An 11,865-nucleotide genomic window follows, 5' to 3' on the forward strand; every position below is an offset into this window, starting at 1 on the left:
GGCCCCCCCCCCCCCAGTCGCTCACTGGTCACTGGGGGGACATGTGCCTTAATTGGATTAGGCCCATCTACTGCTAAGGGATTGGACTACAATTGGTAGGGGAGGCACATATATCTTGTGTTTTTTACAGTGATATTTTCTGAAGTACTGTAGGTTGTTATGTCAATACACAATGGAAGCATAACCCAGTAAAATTAATAATTTGATCTGTTTTTTTATTTTAGGAAGCTACCTGCTATTCCTGATTAAACTAAACAGCTAAAACTGCAGGTCATCGTCAGATTTTTAAGACAAGTTCTTAAGAACAACCATTGCTGCACAAAGGCAGCAGTCTTTTTTATTACAATTTAAATGAGAATGTGCAAATGTAACAATGGGTTTAACTAATTTCCAGCAACGCGTCTAGTTTTTTAACATATTTGACTGAGATTATTCACTGCTGGCAAATAAAAAAAATTCTGTCTTTTATTTTTTTTAAGTGTAAATTCCAAGGTTGCTTTTACTTAACAAAAAATTAAACAAAATGAAGAACCCCATGACAACAAAAGCATTTTTATCTACTAAAGTATAAACTATATAATCCTGCTGATGATAAATCAAGTTTTACAAATTATTTATAAAATGTACCATAATTGATGTAGACTTCATATGCTTCTCATTTTGAGAAGGAGAGAAGGTGAACAGTGTAGGTAATAATGGAATTCCTGTTTTGATACACATTTGTTCCAATAAAGTATGTAGCTGAACATAGCATTAGTGAAAAAATAAATGAAAAAGCTTATGAGTAGTCTGAACCTATCACAGCATGATATGCCTACGCTTCTTATAATCTAATGATTAAAAGGTCTAATCATGCAGATGCATATATACCTAAGTAACTTTGGGTTCATGAGTAGTTCTTTTCATGAGCATAAATACATTTACATGTAGATGTTAGCAGGATCAGAGCAGTTGCCAGTATTTACAAATGGAAATCCAACACTATTTAGGTACTATGTTCTGATACAGTAGCAGAGGGTAAATTTTGGTTAATAGTATTCTTATGTCTCAGCTTTTACCAGCACAACTACAGATCAGCTTGTTTAGTAACTATATATGCTTCTCAGTTTCCCATTTTACTAACATCAAATGGTTAATCCTGACAAATATGAAGACTACAGCACATAGGAGAAATCCCTACTCAAACTCAGGGTACTACCATATGTTATAATCTGACTACATCCTGCTTACTACCAAACAACTTTGAGGTAAACAGACTATTCCAACTCTTCTCTGAACCTAGTCTGTATATAAAACAAACTGTTCCAAACAGGGGATTTTACCACACCTTCAGCTCTCCTATGAAATATGAACTTTCATTTCTACCCAAGAGAACTTTTACAATCTTTTCTCCTACACCTGAAGAAGGGTGATTGTGCCCAAAAGCTTGCAATTAAAGATTTTTTTTTGCAAAAATCTAGTTGGTCTAATAAAAGATATGACCTCTACCATGAATTCTGCTTCCTAGATGGCTAGCAGGTGTTGGCTGGAGCTGTATTTGCCTAAGGACATAGGCAGACAAGAATATTTGGGTAAATATGATCCTTTTCATTAGACCAATTGAATAGTTGGAAAAAATGTTTTTGCAAGCCTTCTTCAGCCATAAGGAAAGTCTGCTGGTCTTCTCTCTAGGGTCCGAACAGAAGCGTAAGCCAGTCTGCAAAATGTAGGTCTGTGAAAATGCAAATGCATGGCAGGAAAGATCAGAGGGGATAGGGGTTAATAGATACGAGACAGGTGGGAGGGGGAAGGCAAGGGGCAGTGTGAACAACAGAACATGGGAACGTTGATAGGTGATAAAATACAGCTGAGAAAATATAGAAAAGTCACCTGGGACTATCAGATGGCTGGCAGGTTATATAGTGCCATAAACCCAATGTCTATATTTAGTCCATGATTTTTTGTAGTCAGTAGATTTATGAAGTTCGTAGGCTCATCTACAAAAGGTGTTTTGTAAATTCCCTTTGAGGATTAGAACTGAGAGATTGGAGAGAGAGTGGTTATCTTGTGAGAAATGTGTACCCACAGGTAATTGAGTATTTTTTGTCTTCTATGGATTTTTGGTGTACATTCATTCTGGTGTACAGTTGTTTGGCTTCTCCTATGTAGTTTCCATCTGAGCATTTAGTGCACTGTATGAGATATATTACATTCTGGAGGTGCAGGTGTAAGATCCAGGAATGGTGATGGTTCTGTTGTCTCCCACCTATTAACTCCTATCCCCTCTGATCTTCCCTGCCATGTATTTGCATTTTCATAGACCTGCATTTTGCAGACTGGCTTCTTACACTTCTATTCAGACCCTAGAGAGAAGACCAGCAGGCTCTCCCTATGACTGAAGAAGGGTGCTTGTGCCTGAAAATTTGCAAAGAACAATTTTTCCAGCTATTCAGTTGATCTAATAAAAGATACCCTGTTTACCCAAATGACCTTGTCTACCTAGGTGGCTTGCAGGAATTTTTCCAATTGTCTCAGGTCTTATGGGTAAAGCAACTCTAGTACATCCAAGGTTCTGTGCCTAGGTGGCTAACAGAAATTCTTCCTAATGCCTCCGGTCTCATAATATGGGTAAACCAACTTCAGTACATCCATGATTCTGCTTTGTAAGCTAACCTTCACTGTTGTCAGAAATCTCTTCTACATTTGGCCACCCACGCAGACCTGTTGCTTTCAGTGCCTGCAGTAGTTAATCTTGCTGGGCATGTTGTTCTTTCTGGGCTAAATGCTGATTCAGTCACAAAAGAAATCAGCCTTGTTAAAGTCCTTTAGTAAACACTACCTTTGTTTATCCTGAAAATGTCTTATGATTTGGTGTTACAAACTGGCATGTATCTGAGCAAGTGTTACTCTAGACAAGAAATCGGTCTCATATTTTGCTCCCTTTTTATAATATAACTTCAGATTATATTTCTTCAAATGTGTTAGCATCTGGCTCGCTGAAGACAGTAAGAGTAGTAGGGTTTTCTGTATGCACGTGGTCTAAATCAGAACACTGTCCACATTTCTATTATGCAGTCACTGAATGAAACTCTCCATGAAAATACAACATGAAAACATTCCTTCATACCATCTGCACACCCTTGATGTTTAAGTAGAAGCAAGCTTGATAGAAAAGCTGTTTTTCCTATAGCAAGTTCCACCTAGTTCTGTCTCATTTGCATTGCAGTGAATTGAAACATCCTCATTCACATCATTATGTCCTTAAGTACAGTACTTGGTATCTGGTGACAGCTTCTTTTGCTAATTCAATTGATCTGTCATGTTGCAAATACCATTTCCAGACAGGACCCTTTTCTGTAATTCATCAGAAGGACTTGCAGATATCACACTGGTGGGGTAGAAATTTTGCAAGTTAATGCTCTTGTGAAATGGTGTTGCACATTTTTTTTTGGTTTTAGGCATTTTTAGAAGGATTCAAGCTTTCTCTGCATTTGAATGCACAACTGGGTTAGCAGATATCCTAGGTGAGGAAAAGCCAAAGTGTCAATCTCATTTTCATTGTATCAAATCTAAATGTTTTCTTTCTTTCACTCTTTAGCAATGTGATCAATCTGTGGCAGTGGTCAGCAAGTGCTTTTTCATCTCAGCTACATACCAGCATGGCCTCTACAACAACTTCTACAACAAACCATTCCGGCAAGGATTCATGCCATCTCGACTGATATTCTCTACTGACTGCAATTCCAAAGAGCTTTTCATATTGTTAATGTCACTCATAGGATTCAGGATGTAGCCAGAGTTGTTGTTTTCTCTCTTCAGCTCCACAAGCCAGAAGCCACCTTTGGCAACCAGGACTAAACATCCTGCTGCTCAACCAATTTTTTTCTATAGTTGCTAGAGGATACCATTAGCACCAGTGTACTTTAGTGAGGCCTACAGGCCTGATATGAATCTACAGCTAACATGCTCAACTTTCTAATTAGAAAAGGAGCTAGATACATTTTTTAAAAAGATTAAATAATGTGCTTTCCTGCAAAAAAGATAACTACACCAGGAGATCGCTACCTGTCTAGTGTTCCTTTGATACCTATATGTGTTTTTGACCTAGTACTTTATTAGCTTAATCTGGCATTCACTTGCCTAGCAGGTCCCAAAGTCCATGAACTACATCATCATTGTTGTTCATTATTTTATGTCAAAGGTATCACATCTCTGGATACAATATCCATTTTCTCAATTCACTCTGAGCTCCCTTAGCAAGGTTTTCTTCCACCTTCACTATAATCAGGCCCATTTCCTCACAGGTTTCAGCTTTAGTAGAGTGGGTCCTGCATCTCTTTCACTACTTGAAAGTTAAGATTACAGTTAATTGTTATTCTTAGAAGTGTAGTTCAGTAAGGGCTTTTTATAGGCATCATCATACAATATGTAGTTTAACTCCAAAAAGTTGTAAAACCAGATTCCTGCCTTGTCTAATTTCACAACAGTCTCTATAGATTAATAATCTGCTTTTGGGACCACAATCCATATGGCACCTAGCTCCTTACAAGTGCTCACATTCCTACTTTGTGACCTACAGGTCCTGAATGATTGAAAGTGTTTCTCCAAAGCATAAAGTAAGGCTCCACAAGGCATACTCCTCTAAACTCAGTTAAACAGCACAACTCCAGAGCATCTAGGATAGGGACAGAAATTACCTGGTATAAGTGTTTGCAGGCTACATTTTCAGAATCAGAAGTGAATGTTTACTTGATTATTGGTTCAACCTATGCAGCTTAGACAAATCAATGAAGACTGAATTAATTCAGCCTGGGGCTTGTGGACTAGTGTCTGTACTTAGCTCTAAGGTCTATCATCCTGCTTTTTTGCATCTGTCCATGTGACATATTAGTAAGTAAGCAACAGTTTTTTTCCCTGGTAACTCACAGGGAATAGGACTGAAAAGTTGCTACCAGCCATTTTTCACATTCCATCTAATCCAGGGATGGGCAATGATTTGTACTCATGAACTACACAGACAGTTTTAAGGAGCTGTCACGGGCTGGTCAGCACTTCCTCTGCCCCCCACAGCAGCCTGGATCTCGCATGCCCTGTGGCTCTTCCTCGCCACCGGTACTAGCACCCAGCAGCAACTGAGCGTACAACCTGCCCCCACACCCCCTGGCCTGCCCAGCACCTGCTTCGGACTGGCCAGCCCATGATGAGCTGCAGTGGTGGCCAGGCAGAAGCTGTTGCTGGGCATCAGGGAAAATCAGCTGTCTCCCTCTCACCGCTGCCAGGCCCTTTTTGCTGCAGCCACCCAGAGCCCATGCCAAGACTGCCCTGGGGTTCCTCTTCACTGCCACTGCTGCACCACTGGATGCCCCAGAGGTGGCACTGGTGTCAATACTGACAGTGGTGGAGAGGAGCCACAGGTCATCCCAAGCATGGACTCTTGGCGGCCACAGCAAGAATGGCCCAGCAGTGGCTATGGGGAGATGGCCACTTTTCCCCTGTGCCCAGCAGCAACTTCTGCCCAGCTGCCACCACAACTCTACATAACACTTGTCACCCACTGTTAAGACTAACATAACAAATAACATTATGCAACTGGCAGTGTTCATTGGTAGCTCCTCATCTAAGAACTTAATGCACTATTTTGTAAAACTGAGCATCCTTACTCAGATGACAGAAGAGTGAGTATAGACCAGAAGAGCACAAAACTTCACTGTGAGCACTTGTAAGGAGCTAGGTGCCATATGGATTGTGGTCCCAAAAGCAAATTATTAATCTATAGAGACTGTTGTGAAATTAGACAAGGCAGGAAACTGTAATTACAGTTCTGGGAAGTAAGCTGACACATCAGTATACTATAATTTTCATGACTATTGAAAGAACACTTCCTTCTCCTTTCACAAATAGTAAGAAACCTTTACTATAGCAGTACATTTATAATCTTGTTGTCAATTAGATAAAATGCAAGACATGCTATATGCTTTTAATAAACACTTCAACAACTTCCATCCAGACAGGCAACTTTTGATGAATCTTTTCCAAAATTTAGCAATAGATCCTCAGCCCTGTACAAGAGGAGAATGGAAGGCAAGAGCAAAGTAAGTCACCCTGGGGCCTTTGAGGATTAGTTCACTTAGTGCATAATTTCAAGTAATCTTCAGGCTGTTTTACATTATAGCAACTTGTAACGGGCCTCCCAGGGGCCATTACTCCAGAAAAGCACCACTGCAGTGCTGTTTGTCTTGGCACACGCCCACACCATGGAACAACTGGAAGGGAATGGCATGGAGCGAGTTTTATGCCAGATAGGAATTACCCTACGACAAAGGGAGCACATGACTGCCCATTCAGATTAGGCCAGAATCCATTTCCTCACTCCCACATTTATCACCCTGAAATACCAAAAAAAATCAACACTCAAGAAATTAAGTTATCACTTCAAGTATTTCTCCCATGTAAAAGCCCACTCTAACAAATACATTGTTGGGACTTCTTCTCTTGTTTATGCTAGTTTTCCACTACAGCTTCTGCATTGGCTTTAATGGAGTTGTTATTCATTTATATTGGGCCCACTGTCAATACTTATGCACAGTAGCCTTGATTCAATTCCAATTAAAGTTAGTGGAAACATTCCCATTGATTAAATGTAGGCTACATCAGGTTCTACAGTGCAAATGAATGTGATCCAAATCTACAACACTATCCACAGAAGATTCCTCATTACACATCAGAAAAGGTATTGAACAAACATTTGTGGATAAGCATAATCATGGCTTGAAAAATCAGCCTGCCCACTCGTGTCCATCAGTACAGTGACCTACATCATCAATTCCCGCAGAATTTCTGCTTTCATTGTAACAACAAAAATGTCTAACCATTATATTTGAGAAGAGAGTCTTCCCAGCAAGGATTGAACATGAACTGATACAATATCATCTTCCTGGCTCTGCAAACAAACAGCTCATGTGAGCAGTGCCGGATTTAGGCATAAACTACATAAGCTTCAGTTTAGGGCCTCACATTATGAGGGGCCTCTAAACCAACCCCCAGACCAAGAAGGGTCAGCTGCCAGACAGGAAGTAGGAAGAAGTGATAGAAAAATCTTTGCTTGGGTGTTCTGGCATCTACAAGCCAGAGACTAAGACAAGAGATTCATGAGCAACAGCCTAATACAAACCTTTGCAACTTCTCCCTGACCAGGAGCTACAGGTAGTAAGTTGTCTCAACTTCACCAGCATGGCAAAGCATGTTGCTTCTAGACCTCCTTCATGGACCTCCAACTCTATTTACCTCTGACAAGATAGCAGAGTCATATGGTTGGGAGGTACTTGATCATTTGCTTACAGTTCTGAACATGGCTATGACACCAGCTAGACAGTAAAGACAAACTGATATTCCAAGAAGCATTTTTTAAACTATTAATTAGGACCCCTTCCCCTTCCTCCCCAAAATATCCAACAATAACAAAAACCAACATAAAAAACTTCCAAGGGCTAAATTACATGTATGACCAGAAAGCCATCAAACCACAAAAGTGTAAAGCAAGTTTTCCAGTTCTTCCTAGTATGTTGTTTGTAGTTCAGTTTACAGTTTCCAACCCATTATCCTTACACCACTTGTCATCTCTTTTCTAAACTCTTTAACCACTTCCCTGCAAATGAAACCCATATCTTGTGCCTTTTTAAATTCTTTTATCCCTAAATTATTTTTCTGCTTGGCTAAATCTCATCATCATCCTATTGCACATTGCATCATTCTTTCTTTCATCTCTGCTCAGTCAAAATGGATAGACCAGCTGATGGTAACAGCATCTTCAAACAAAACACTCCCTCTCCATTCATATAAACTTATCAATATTGTCAGGATCTCCCTAGTTTGCAGTCTAGGGATTGCAACACTGTCCATATTAGACATCAATTCTGAATATTATTATTCAGAACAATGTAATCTTTTGGGGCAAAACCTGGTCTGAATTAAATCAATTTCAAGACTGCTAAATTGAAAGGAGCCAAAATTAGCCTCTTGTACATTTTTCCTAGTTTAATTCTTAAATCTCCAATTAACCAAAAGCGCAGTACTATCTCTTTTTGCCTGTGTCACGAGGTAGCATTAACCTATATGCTGCCCTGGTTTCTTGTGTATTTCAGATTATTTAGGGATCTGCTTTTTTTAAACATTTGCAGTGAGCAACTTCAAGCCAAAATAAACAGCTCCTACTGACACAATCAGCCTTAATCACCACCTTTTAGCTCACCTAGCAGAGATGTTGTCTGGAAAACCAAACTCTTAACTATCAGGTCTTGGCTGCCATAATGCAGAATAAGTCAGTAAGTCCTGTTATTGGCAAAAGACACAGCTAACTGGTTGTCTCTTTCAGTGTCTTAATACTGTCATTGGCTAGGAAATGTAACCCTTTTCCCGCCCTTTTAAACTTTTCTTATCCTGTTCTGTCTTTTCCCTCTATTGCAAAAGTGTAAGAGTTCTTTCATCTACTTTCCATTGACTTTCAAAATAAATAGGAGAAACTATTTCCATGCCCCAGATTTTCTTTCATTGTTTTGTGTTCAATTAACACCCTGATTCTTCAAATCCCTATCCCGGGCTCTCTCTTCTCTTGCTTGTTACAGACAAATCCTGTTTCCTGGGCATCACAAGTTTTTTTTTTTTAATTGGGTTTTTATCTATGCCCTGTAACATCTTCCTGTGTTACCTGTATGATAACTTACATGCCTTGCGTCACATCTAAAAATTAGAAATATTTTGTTACATTTTCCTAAGTACCATAATATACTTATAGTCAATTTTATTATATGCACTCTGGCCCCCTGTGGTTCTGCGTGTTTCATGGGAATGTAGAATTAAAGAGTCAAGTATCTGTAGATATAGTGACTTGGTCAACCTCATGAATATAGTACTGTGTGTAGAGAAAAAAAAGAATGGACTCCTTGCAAATGCTCAGGGACACATTAATAAACATTCTGACACAGAAATGCCATTTGTAGAAGACTTTGCTAGGAGTGATCAGAAACTGGAAAGTGCCAGTCCTCAAAAGGAACCTCAGCATATACCCATGAAAGAAAAGTCTGAGAAATCAAATGCATAAAATGTTTCAGAACATACTACTGTACAGCAGCTCACAGAATACTCTGTGCTCTCTGTTTGGTAGAGCCAATTACTCTTATACAAAATATATACAGTAATCTCCCTGGATGTCTTCAATATATGTGTACTGTCTGCTTTTCCTGTATAAAGGTTAGTGGAAAGCAGAAAAGAACTGGGAAGCAATGCCCATGTCCTCATTAATGCTCTCACACATGCACACACCAAATGTCATGGCCTCATAGTCCTCCACTTTATTTGCATTCTCCTTGCATACCTGCATAATACTTAATGTTGACTCCTTTCATATGTGCGCTCGAAAATAATGCTTGATATCCTTCTTCTTCATTTATACGCTCCTCTGATCTTTAGCTCTGTTAATACGTTTTCCAGTTGTTTGTTATTTATATGCTCTGTATTTTCTCCTCTCCCTATCTGTATGCTTGATCAGCAATTTATGTATGATTAAAGTGTGAACATGGCACCTTCCTGACATAAGATAATAAATGATCATTGCATTCCTTGTTTAATCCAAAAGGAGGTTTGGGTGTGCAGGCCCTGAAATTTTCTAGCTAGAAAGGCAAATGGACCTAAATAAAGATAATCCTTCCTCACATGTAATACAGCTACCTACTTCAGCAGCTGAACAGCCCAGTATGTCTCAAACTACTGAGGCCTTAACAATAACGGCAGAAAAAAAGATGCAGTATAAGGGTCATAGAAGAAACCCAATAGTGCAGGAAACTTTACTTTCAGATTCATTCATTTCATATAAATGGCAATTTGGAGCCAAATCTCCTAAAACGTGAGTAAAATTTGCACATATAACATTGCTCCTGCAGTTTTGGCCCTTAAACAGGAATACCCTTACCTTCAAATATGTGATCATTAGTTCAAAAAGGAACTCTACCTTATTAAAGATTTACCTGCGTCTTGCATTTCATATAATGAAAATATCATGTTCCAGCTTTTCTGATGTAAATAATGTATGCAAATAATTGTATACTAACATCAGATGAAGACATACAATAAAGAACATCCCTCTCCATGAGGTACAGTTGAGAGGTTTGTTTGAAACTTTCAATCCCGTGATACAGTATGTGTGAACTAACTTTATGACAAACAACAACTGGATGAGTGTTACTTTTCTTTGATCTGATGGCCATAAAAGAGCTGTGGGTAAATACAGCTGTATTTTTTTGAATTTCTTGCATCCGATGTATACATAAACGCTATGTATACTAAACATTTTAATGCATATGATTAAAAAGTGCTGCCCATTTTGTATTCACAAAAAAGCGCACTAAGAGTATCGGGTTTTCTTTGGCATTTAGGTTGCAAGGCTTTACACATAAGTCTCACACTTTATCAGGCTAAATGCCAGGAAATGTGTGATATAACACAGCTGGGCATATGGCAGAAAAAGGGACCTTGTGACAATATTTTCTCACTACAGTAATGGTGCCTAAGCACAGCAGCAGGGTATGTTCTAAGTGTGACTGGAACCAGGGAGAACCAAATGCTTCCTCAGTTGCCCGTCTGGATCACAGTATTTTCCCACTGAGTGTCTTGCAATCTCTAGCCAGGTGTTTTCTAACCAAACATCTGTGAATCCACCAAGGTCCAGGTGTTTCCTAGCTGATTAGGCATAGATCAAGGAAGAGTCTGTTCAATCTGCTTGAATTCAAGATGTGCCTCCCCTCATTTATATCTTTATTCTAACCTTTTTGGACAAGTAATCTGACCGTAGGTTGCAAAGCTGTACCATTTAGGTTATTGTCCTGGAGGTGCCCTGCCTTTTAAAATCTAGATCTGAGCACATGGGGGTTCTGCTAGGGGAATCTCAACATAAGCTGCCCATCAGCCCCCGAATGCCCTTTTTGCAGCCAGGGCACAGTTCCTCTGTTAAGCCTCAGTTTTTCCTCCTTTCCCCAGCTTAGTGCTTCCTGCATGCTCCCATCTGCAAGCTGCAAACCGCATCCGCACCAACGCAACCAGGCAGGACCCTGGGGCCACCAAAGGGCGAGCCCAGTCACCTCTCCCTTACTGCTAACCCGGCCCTAAATGGGGGCTGGAAATGTTTCAACCCCGGCACCGGCCAGGTTTGGCGGGACCCGGAGGATCTGACTGTCAAGATACTGAGCTCAAAGTTCACCGTAGGGAAGTGCACAAATGCTCCGAGAAGTTTGGAGGTGGGGAAAGCTGTGGGAGGGGTAGATGCTCTGATTAGCGCGGACAGAGCACATACTCCTCCCCCTTCCCCTAAGCCCACTCCACCCCCACCGATTCATAAACCACAGCCATGGGGTACCGGGGGGGGGGCTACAGAGACTCTCTGGACCGGGGCAAAACTGCCCCCCTCAACTCCATTTGGGAAGGGGGGGGGGGCAGGAGAAGGAAAGAGGCAGGTTTCCCGCGGCGAGCCCGAGATTCACCTGGCTTGGTTGCTGTGCCCTGGCTTCCCCCAGGCACCCGCATGCCCTGATCGCGAACAAACAGCAGCGCCAGGGGCGCTCCAAGAACAATCGACCTTTGCTCCGCGCCCTCGCCCCCTCTGTGACGTCACAATGCCCGGGGCGCCCCGAGGTGCTCCCCCCCGTAGGAAGTTTCAAAGGTCTCCTCCGCCGCTCGCTTTCGCCCGGACAGGCTCCCCCCACGAGACGTGCCAGCCGCTCCACAGCGGGAACAAAACTCCCCTCCCCAAACCTGCCGGGCAAACTTCTTCCTTTCACTGCTCTGCTTCAGTCCACCCCCCCCGCCCCCCCACCCCCAGCAGAGGTGCTCTACCTGGCC

General features: G+C 41.1%; 1 protein-coding gene across 2 annotated transcripts in view; it reads right to left on the reverse strand.

Annotated features, from left to right (window-relative positions):
- PCSK5 (proprotein convertase subtilisin/kexin type 5) overlaps positions 1-11,865 on the reverse strand; it is a 461,635-nt gene that overhangs the window by 449,152 nt on the left and 618 nt on the right. The window lies entirely within an intron of this gene.

The sequence above is a fragment of the Gavialis gangeticus genome, unplaced genomic scaffold (assembly GCF_001723915.1).
Source record: "Gavialis gangeticus isolate Ggan-Ray unplaced genomic scaffold, GavGan_comp1, whole genome shotgun sequence".
Classification (NCBI taxonomy): domain Eukaryota; kingdom Metazoa; phylum Chordata; order Crocodylia; family Gavialidae; genus Gavialis; species Gavialis gangeticus.